Raw genomic sequence first — 10,283 nt, forward strand, 5'->3', positions numbered from 1 at the left:
GGCCCGCGGCCCGGAGAGCTCAGCTCCCTTGAGTCTCTGCGGTCTGGCCTCACTCCTGCATCACTCTGGTGCAAGCTTGCTCTGTCCCCTGCGGCCACTTGCTGGTGTCCGTGGCCTGTTTACGTCCACGCTGAGCACAGCAGCTCCACGGACACGCCCCCGTAGCCCCCCCCCCCCCCGGCTCGCAAGTGGATAATGTGCAGGCAAACTGTCCTTTCACACAGAGCTGGACCACACCACCCTACCCTGTAACACATGAACACGCGTGCACACGCGTGCACAGTCAGACGTGCTCCATTCCCCCGCCACCAGCTGTCAGCTCTCCACCTAAAGGGTCCGCGCACACACGCTCTCCCCCAGCCGCAGTGCCCGGACTTCCCCCTCATCGCGGTGGGGTTAAATGTCTGCACAGTCTTGTGTTTGGTATCCCCTGTCTTCTCCAGGAAACCGTGACTTCTTAAGGTCGGAAAACTACAGAATCATCCAGCCTGGCGCCCAGCGGGCCCTCAGCCAAACGCCCCCTGGGGAGTGGTGCAAGAACGGGTCACAGGGAATCAGAGCGGATCGGGGCAGCTGGCCTGGTGTCATGTATCTTGGGGGCCAGACGGAAACCCCTCCAAGGGAGCCCAGAGCTCAGGGCCACAGGGCACGGGGATGGTGGCTCCGGTCTGTCACTCACTGCGGGGGAGGAGACTTGGAGAGCCGGGCCTGGGGGAGGAAACCGGCAGCCCCTGCCCCACGGATGTCCACGTTTCCAGCCAACTGGGCCCATGGAGGAGGGGCCTCCTGCAGACCCAGAGCCACAGTCACTGCAGAGCAGACACCCAGACACGGACCCATGGCCGTGCGGACCGCCAGGGACTGGAGCCATGGAGCCCCCCGCCAGGCACCCAGGAGACGGCGTGCAGGGAGATGCAGTGCCACCTGCCACCAGACGGGCGCCCTTCTCCCGTGGCCAAGTGCCCTCCCCCGCCCCCTGATCTGGAGCGTCTCGGGGGAGGAGTGCCAGGGCCACGTGCAAGTCACGCAGAGACAAGATCGCATCCCTGCAATCTCACAGCCTGGCCAACCCCAGGCCGGGCAGCAGGGCGGCAAGGCCAGGTCACCCGGGGCAAGACGCGCCTGCGCAAGTACTGCAAAGCTTCCTGGGTAAGCTTCAGCAAAGAGCCCGAGGAGCAGCGGTGGCCCGCGAGGCGGGGGAGGGCGGTGTCCACTGCTAACCACCCACGTGGCTCGCAGCTTCCCCGTCTCACAGCCTCGCCAGCGGCAAACCTGTCTCGGCTTCCTGTCACTGCTCCAGGAAGCAACACAGACGGCACTGACACAGAGCCTCCCCAGGACGGAGCCTGCCGTCCGTCCACACTGCTCACCTGTCTACAACCTTCCCGCCAGGTGAGGGCAGGGGGGAGCGGGCGTTGAGGGGGAGCCGGCGTGAGGGGGACCGGCGCCCCGAGGAGAGACCCTGGAGAACAGGACATGACCGGGAAGCACTCAGCACCGCGGAGCCGACAGCCAGGTCCTGCGCAGACTCCGCAGCCCCCCGATGAGTGAGCAGCGGGGGTCCTGCTGCCGCTAAGTCACCCAGTCCAGGATCCCGCCTTGGCAGCCCCCGGGGACTGGCCCCTCGCCCCCCAGCTCTGGATGTCAGAAGTCCAAACTCCTGGGTTCAGCAGGGCCGCCTGCTCCGGGAGGCTGTGGCCGCTGCACCCCCCGGCCCCAGCCCTGCCCACCGCAGGTCTCTCTGATCTGCTCCCTCCCCAACCCTCCCCCTCCTTCCCCTCAGATGGACCCTTTGATGGCACGGGCGGGGGGTGGGCCGCCTTGAAAACCCGGGAACACATCCCCCTGCCGGGCTCTCGCACCCATCGTATCTGCGAGGTCCTTTATGCCGTGTGCAGGCAGGCCCGGCCTCCTCTCGCTGCCCTGCCCACCACAGTCCTCGAGAATCACAAAAGCTTGCGTTCTTGAAACAGCAGAGAGCAGAGTGCAGTGCGAACTGGAATTCAGCTCCCAAGTTCAAGGGCATGGGCCAGCTCTGTGGGCCAGGGCTGCGGCCCGGCATCCCATGTGGGCTCCAGTTCAGGTCCCTGCTGATGCACCTGGGAAAGTGGGGGAGGGAGACCCAGAAGAAGCTCCTGGCTCCTGGTTTCGAATCAGCTCAGCTCTGGCTGTTGCGGTCTTGGGGGAGTGAACCAGCGGATGGAAGACCTCTCTCTCTTGCTCTCTCTCTCTCGCTCTCGCTCTCTCTCTCTGGTTCTCTGGCTCTGCCTCTCTCTGTAACTCTGTCTTTCAAATAAATAAAATAAATCTTTTAAACAAAGAAGTTCAAGGGCAGGGGGCAGGGCGTATCAGGGGAACCCAAGGGGGCCGGGGTGGGGAGAGTCCTGGCCACAGCAGAGCCTTGGAAAGCCCCAGGGCAGCAGGAGGGGAGGGAGCAGCCCGGGAGCCCCATGTTTCAGGGGCAGGAGCCTGGGCTTTGCAGCCTGGTGCAGGCAGGGCTTCGGCGACACACTGCGGAAGGGCCACCCTCTTCCTCAGCCGTGTGACGGGAACCTCAGAACCCTGGCAGCACCCGGAGCTGTGGGGCCTGCTACTTCTCTGAGATCCAGAGCACGGGGCTCCAAATGGGAAAACAAGCCTCGTGCCAAGAGCCGGAGCCCAGGCTGCACCTGTTGACATTTCTGTCGTGCACACACAGTGCGGTGCAGCAGTGACCCTGCCGGCCCAGCTCGGAGACCTTGGCTCTGCTCCGGGCCCTCGGCCTCTCTCTTCCACTTCCACTCGGAGAGCCAGGGCTGGGCACTGACGCCCTGGGGCCAAACGCCAGGCAGAGAGAGGAGAGAGAGAGAGAGAGAGAGAGAGAGGTCTTTCATCCTTGGACTGTTCCCCAAACCACGGCCAGGGCTGTGTCAGGCCAAGGCAGGAGCCAGGAACCGTGGGAGGAGGTCACCACTAGGGGAGGGGCTGGAGCCACAGGTCCTGGGGAGCAGCAGAGCTCCAGGTCGGCCTCGGTGACCCGAGACCCTCCCCAGCTGCCCCGTGGCCAGCCCACCAAGCAACCCCAGGTGGACTTCCTGTTTCTTTGAGTAGCTGTATTTGGATGTCTCCTCGCCATGCAACGCCCCAGGCGAGGTGTAAACCGCATCTCCCCTTAGCAGAGCCATGATCAACACTTTCCTCACAGACAGGAACCCCCCCCCCCAGCAAGCGCTCCCCGGTCCCCCCGAGCCCCTCCCGCTGCCAGCCCCCAGCTGCCACTCACCGCCCTCTGTGTCTGCAGTCTCTGCGGACGGCAGGGTCGTGTGTCCAGCAGAGTGTGAGATCAACAAGTCCATCCACGGGGCCTCACCCCTGGGCATGGCTGAGACGGCCCCCGTGCGGTGCTGGCACACTTTCCTGCTGGCATCCCCAGCCGTTCAGGCTTCGGGAACCAGACCCACACACTGGGTGGCTTACAAAGAACCGAAACTGATTTCTTTTTTTTTTTTTTTTAAGATTTATTTATTTACCTGAAAGTCAGAGTTACACAGAGAGAGAAGGAGAGGCAGAGAGAGAGAGAGAGAGGTCTTCCATCCACTGGTTCACTCCCCAACTGGTCTCAATGGCTGCAGTTGCACCAACCTGAAGCCAGGAGCCAGGAGCTTCTTCCAGGTCTCCCACGTGGGTGCAGGGGCCCAAGGCTTGGGCCATCGTCCACTGCTCTCCCAGGCCACAGCAGAGAGCTGGACTGGGGTGGAGCAGCCAGAACTCGAACCAGTGCCCATATGGGATGCAGGAACTACAGGCGGCGGTTCCACCCGCCATGCACAGTGCCAGCCCCTTGAAACTGATTTCTTACCATTTTGGAGGCTGAAGTTCAAGGCCACGGTGCAGGCAGACGCTGTGTCTGGTGAGGCCCCGCCTTCCCATGGATGGCGCCTTTTTTTTTTTTTTTTTTTTTGACAGGCAGAGTGGACAGTGAGAGAGAGAGAGAGACAGAGAGAAAGGTCTTCCTTTTGCCGTTGGTTCACCCTCCAATGACCGCTGCGGCTGGCGCACCGTGCTGATCCGAAGCCAGGAGCCAGGTGCTTCTCCTGGTCTCCCATGCAGGTGCAGGGTCCAAGCACCTGGGCCATCCTCCACTGCACTCCCTGGCCACAGCAGAGAGCTGGCCTGGAAGAGGGGCAACCGGGACAGAATCCGGTGCCCCGACCAGGACTAGAACCCAAGGTGCCGGCGCCACAGGAGGAGGATTAGCCTAGTGAGCCACGGCGTCGGCCCTGGATGGCGCCTTCTTGCTATCTTCACATGGTGGAGGCGAGCCAGCTCCCTGGTGCCCCCAGGGATGGGACCCTTCCTCTGCCAACCACTCAAGCAGGCTGTGCGAGATTCTCAATTTAAAAATTAGCCTGGGGGCCAGCGTGTGGTGTAGCCGTTGAGGCTGCTGCCTGCAATGCCAGCATCCCATGGGGCACCAGTTTGAGTCCAGCTCCACTTCCAATCCAGCTCCCTGATAATGCACCTGGGAAGCCAGCAGCAGATGGCCTGAGTGCTTGGGCCCCTGCACCCACGTGGGAGACCCGGATGGAGCTCCTGGCCATTGCGGCCACCTGGGGAGTGAACCAGCACATGAAGACCTCTCTCTCCATCTTTCCCTCTCTCTCTGGAGCTCTGCCTTTCAAGGAAAATAAGCAAATCTTTTAAAAAAATACCTGCTGCAGATGTGTTGAATTTGAGTCCTGTCTGTGGACGCCTAGGAAGGGTCAGACAGATGTCCTCACGGTCCCTGGGCTGGACCTTCACCACCCCTGCAGGGCCCATGGCCTGATTCCCTCCCAAAGGCCCCACCAGTGATGGCCGGCACAGTGGGGGTGAGGGTGGGACAGGGGGGTGGGGGCAAGTACAGTGACACAGAGGCCGAGGGTGCGACAGGGGGGTGGGGGCGGGTACAGCAACACAGAGGCCGAGGGTGCGACCGAAGGGGGGGGGCGGGTACACCGACTCAGAGGCCGAGGGTGGGACGGGGGGGTGGGGGCGGGTACAGCGACACAGAGGCCGAGGGTGCGACAGGTGGGGGGGTACACCGACACAGAGGCCGAGGGTGGGACAGGGGGGTGGGGGCGGGTACAGCGACTCAGAGGCCGAGGGTGGGACAGGGGGGTGGGGGCGGGTACAGCGACTCAGAGGCCACAGCACTGATCGCGTGCAGTGGACACACGGCTGTTCCCACCTCTGATTCAGTGCTGAGGCCCCATTACTCTGCGTTTCAAATAAGCAAATCTTTAAAAAAAAAAAAAAAAAAGAGGAGGGAGACAGAGAGAGACGGGGAGAGGGAGCCGTTTCTGCACCCACACCCCCATCTGTTGGACAACAGCAGTGCCAGGTGCTGACTCGGCACTGAGCGCACACAGTGTCCCTCGCTGGTCCTGTGCTCAGGGCTTGCAGCACGTGTGAGACTCTTCTTCTTCTTCTTTTTTTTTTTTTTAAGGTCTATTTATTTATTTGGAAGGTAGAGTTATAGAGAGGCAGAGAGAGAGAGAGAGAGAGGTCTTCCATCTGCTGGTTCACTCCCCAGTTGGCCACAATGGCTGAAGTTGGGCCAGTCCAAAGCCAGGAGCCAGGAGCCTCCTCCAGGTCTCCCACGTGGGTGCTGGTGTCCAAGCACTTGGGCATCTTCCACTGCTTTCCCAGGCCACAGCAGAGAGCTGGATCCATGCACGGCACACACACACACTTAGACACACATGGCACAATCCAGGCACCACATGCACACAGCACACATCAGACACATAGCACACATCCCACACACTTATCCATGCACGGCACACAGCACACACTTACACACATGGCACAGTCCAGGCACCACACACACATAGCACACAACACACACACACACAGCAGATACCATACACTTAGACATACATGGCACACACCATACACCACACTTACACACACAACACACACATCATATACCCCCCACACACAGCACATACACAACACACATCACACTTATATATAGCACGTATCATATACCATACACTTATACACATACCACACACATACATGGCACATACCACACTTATGCACACATCACACATACACACAACATACACTTATACACCACACACAGCACACAGCACACACTCATACATATGCCACATAGCACCCACTTCAACATACATCACACATATGCACATATATGTACAGAGAGACACATCTAGATGCACACATACCACACACACAAAACCGACACTCACACGTCCCACACACACACACACACACACACACGACTCTCTTTCCTCCTCCAAACTGTGAATGAAGCCTCCCACGGTAGCGACTGACACTCAGCACCTGTTTCAATCCTCCATGTTGCCCAGGGGCCATCTAAAAATACATTAAAAAAATCTGTCCCTGGGGCTGGCGCTGTGGCACAGTGGGTAAAGCCGCCGCCTGTGGTCCTGGCATGCCAGAGGGGCCCAGTTCGAGTCCCAGCTGCTCCCCTTCCGTTCCGGCTCTGCTGTGGCCTGGGAGAGCAGTGGAAGATGGCCTGATGCTTGGGCCCGGCACCCGCGTGGGAGACCCGGGAGAGGCTCCTGGCTGCAGCCCGGCCCTGGCGGTTGCGGCCCTTTGGGGAGCGAATCGATGGGTGCTCGTTCACTCTGCCTCTGCCTCTCTGTAAACTCTGCCTTTCGAACAAAATAAATAATTTTTTTAAAAATCTGTCACATAAAGTTCCTGAATCCAGGAACGCAGCCTTTCTCAGGCCAGCGGCCAGAAGTCCCGACGCGGGAGTCAGCGGGAATGACGGGCCCTAGGGGAACCCCGCGAGCCGTTCCGGCTTCTGTCCAGGCTCCACGTCTCCCCTGGAGGGCGCCAGGGTCGGGGTGGGGTCTGACCGCGTCCTCTCTGCAAATCAGGGCACACCAGGGTCCCGGGGTGCACAATACCAGAGGGCACACAAAGCTTCCCCCAGGAGTGCTTGTCCGCCCTCCAGGGCGTGAGGAGCCACAGGGAGGCAGGAGGCTAGCCGACCTCCCGGGCGCCCCCGGAGCTGGCGCCCCCTGCCCTGCACTGGGAATGTGAGTGAGGCCGCCACAAAACACCCCGAAGGCCGGGGAAGGGGAAGGGGATATTGATGGGAGAAACCCGACAGACCGGAGGGAAGGGGCGAAGAAGGAAAAAGAGGAGAGAGAGCATGAGAGAGAGACCAGGAAATGGAGAGAGAGCCACGTGTCAGGAACAGGTCCTGTGGAGCCTTTGCCCGGGGCGGGCAGAGAAGTAGGAGCAGCGAATCCCGTTAGGGTGGGGGTGGAGCTGACACCGGTGGTTGGGCCATGGGGTCACCTGGCTTCCAGCAATGATGGTGTCGGGAGGTGCAGATGGCGCCATAGATAAGACTGCGCCATTTTACTACAGGGAGGCTGGAAAAGCCTGGCTCCCCAACACACCTGCACCCCTGCCCACGCCCAGGACGGCCTGGCTCCCCAACACACCTGCACCCCTGCCCGCGCCCAGGACAGCCTGGCTCCCCAACACACCTGCACCCCTGCCCACGCCCAGGACGGCCTGGCTCCCCAACACACCTGCACCCCTGCCCGCGCCCAGGGCGGCCTGGCTCCCCAACACACCTGCACCCCTGCCCGCGCCCAGGACGGCCTGGCTCCCCAACACACCTGCACCCCTGCCCGCGCCCAGGACGGCCTGGCTCCCCAACACACCTGCACCCCTGCCCGCGCCCAGGACGGCCTGGCTCCCCAACACACCTGCACCTCTGCCCGCGCCCAGGACAGCCTGGCTCCCCAACACACCTGCACCCCTGCCCGCGCCCAGGACGGCCTGGCTCCCCAACACACCTGCACCCCTGCCCGTGCCCAGGACGGCCTGGCTCCCCAACACACCTGCACCCCTGCCCGCGCCCAGGACAGCCTGGCTCCCCAACACACCTGCACCCCTGCCTGTGCCCAGGACGGCCTGGCTCCCCAACACACCTGCACCCCTGCCTGTGCCCAGGACAGCCTGGCCCCCCAATACAGCTGCACCCCAGCCCATGCCCAGGGCGGCTTGGCTCCCCAAGACAGCTGCACCCCTGCCTGTGCCCAGGACAGCCTGGCCCCCCAATACAGCTGCACCCCTGCCCGCACCCAGGGTGGCTTGGCTCCCCAAGACAGCTGCACCCCTGCCTGTGCCCAGGACGGCCTGACTCCCCAACACACCTGCACCCCTGCCCACGCCCAGGACGGCCTGGCTCCCCAAGACACCTGCACCCCTGCCCACACCCAGGACGGCCTGGCTCCCCAACACACCTGCACCCCTGCCCGCACCCAGGGTGGCTTGGCTCCCCAAGACAGCTGCACCCCTGCCTGTGCCCAGGACGGCCTGGCTCCCCAACACACCTGCACCCCTGCCCACGCCCAGGACGGCCTGGCTCCCCAAGACACCTACACCCCTGCCTGTGCCCAGGGCGGCCTCTCCGGGCCTCACCCTTGCCTCTGGGTCTGCAGTGCTGTGGCTTCCTTCTAGGCCCCCAGGGTTTTTTTGTTTTTCATTTAAAAGGCAGAATAACAGAGAGAGAACCTTCCATTGGTTGGTTCACTCCCCAGAGGACCTTGATGGGCATGAACCCCAGCCAGGTCTGGGCTATTTCCACCAAGAACAACACGAGCACTGTTTGCTGAGTGCCAACGCGGGGCCAGTCGTCATGCAGAACTATAAGTCCAGGGCAGAGACTGTGAGGGGATGGGAGACAGGCAGTTAGGTCAGGTCCCTGCGGCCATGAGAAAAGGGGAGTCCATATGCTGGCTTTGGGGCTGGCACTGTGGTGTAGGTAAAACCTCTGCCTGCAGTGCTGGCATCCCATATGGGTGCCGGTTTGAGTCCTGGCTGCTCTACTTCTGATCCAGCTCTCTGCTATAGCCTGAGAAAGCAGAAGAAGATGCCCAAGTCCCTGGGCCCCTGCACCCGTGTGGGAGACCCAGAAGAAGCTCCTGGCTCCTGGCTACGGATCGATGCAGCTCTGGCCATTGCAGCCGTCTGGGGAGTGAGCCAGCCGATGGAAGACCTCTCTCTCTCTCTCTCTCTCTCTCTCTCTCTCTCTGCCTCTCCTCTCTCTGTATAAATCTGACTTTCAAGTAAATAAATAAATCTTTCAAGAAAAAATACGCTGGCTTCTACACTGGCGTGAAACGTACAGTCTCAGAGGTTGGCCACACTGTGGCACACTTTCTGGTCACCTTGTGCAATGTAGAGTTGAAGTACAATGGCGAAAACATTAAATGTGACATTTGGACAAAAAAATGCTGGCTTCTCCCCAGAAGGTGCCTTTAGAACAAAATACCCATCTCGGCCCTGAGTTCTAGTTCTATGAGAATAGAATAGGTGGTCACCTGTCCCACCCTTCCAAGGGTTTGTTTTATCCAGAGCAGGCTGGACAGGATTACAGCCCCGCCCTCCGATGGGCTGTGTTCCGACTGATCGTTCAGGTTGGTGCCTAAGACCCCGCCCTGACATGTTCTGGGGTCTGCGTCTCTGGGAGCACCCCCCACCCCCACCCCCACTGCTGCAGCCAAAGACTCCTGCCTTCAGTGACACGGCTTTGCCTACTGCCACGTGAGGGCAGAAATTCTACGTGAGGCAAGAACCGAGGTCCCTGCTTCGTCGCCATTTCCCGGGGACAACATGACCAAGGCGGACTCGGCTCCCTCCAGGCCCAGTGCTGGGCTCCCCTCTCCAACTGTGGGGTCCCATTCCGCCTCTCCCACCTTCTTCTCAGCCCCAGCAGCTCTCTTCATGTCCCCACTGCAGGCCAACCTACTCTCAGTCACCCAGTCCCCATGACCACCACCTCTTGCCATGGGGCCACCCCGGCCCCGCCCACTGTGAGCAGTACCCCAGGATGGTCCCCGGAGCTGACTCAGCTCTGTCCAGTCCTCCCAACTCCACCAAGCAGCCCCCACCTGGCCCCATCTTGCTCCCTGCCTTCACTCCCCTACCCTTCCCAGGGGCCCGTGAGACCTGCGCCCTCTTCTCTCCGGCACTGTTCAGGCAGGTAGCTCTGCGTGTAGGCGGGGCCAGTGGGAAAATGGGCATTTCTGTGCTGTGGGATGGACCAAGGAAGCCAGGCGAGGGAGCTGACCAGTATTTACATATCAGAGGTCCAACTAACGGGTTGGGTGGGTCCCAGCCCCCCAGCCCTCTCCCTGGGGGTGGCACCAAAGGGGCTATTGTGAAGTTCCGGGAGGGATTCCACACCCAGCAACCCTCCACCCATCAAGGTCCCAGAAAGGGTGTGGGGGACGAACGGAGGG

At 61.2% G+C, this 10,283-nt stretch overlaps 1 long non-coding RNA gene across 1 annotated transcript; it reads left to right on the plus strand.

Annotated features, from left to right (window-relative positions):
• Nucleotides 1-1,158: 1,158 nt before the first annotated feature.
• LOC138849471 (uncharacterized) lies at nt 1,159-9,135 on the plus strand. Its single transcript, XR_011388316.1, has 2 exons — nt 1,159-1,392; nt 8,880-9,135. It is a non-coding gene; the product is annotated as an uncharacterized lncRNA (long non-coding RNA).
• The last annotated feature ends 1,148 nt before the right edge of the window (nt 9,136-10,283 follow it).

Source organism: Oryctolagus cuniculus, chromosome 4 (assembly GCF_964237555.1).
Source record: "Oryctolagus cuniculus chromosome 4, mOryCun1.1, whole genome shotgun sequence".
NCBI classification, from domain to species: Eukaryota; Metazoa; Chordata; class Mammalia; order Lagomorpha; family Leporidae; genus Oryctolagus; species Oryctolagus cuniculus.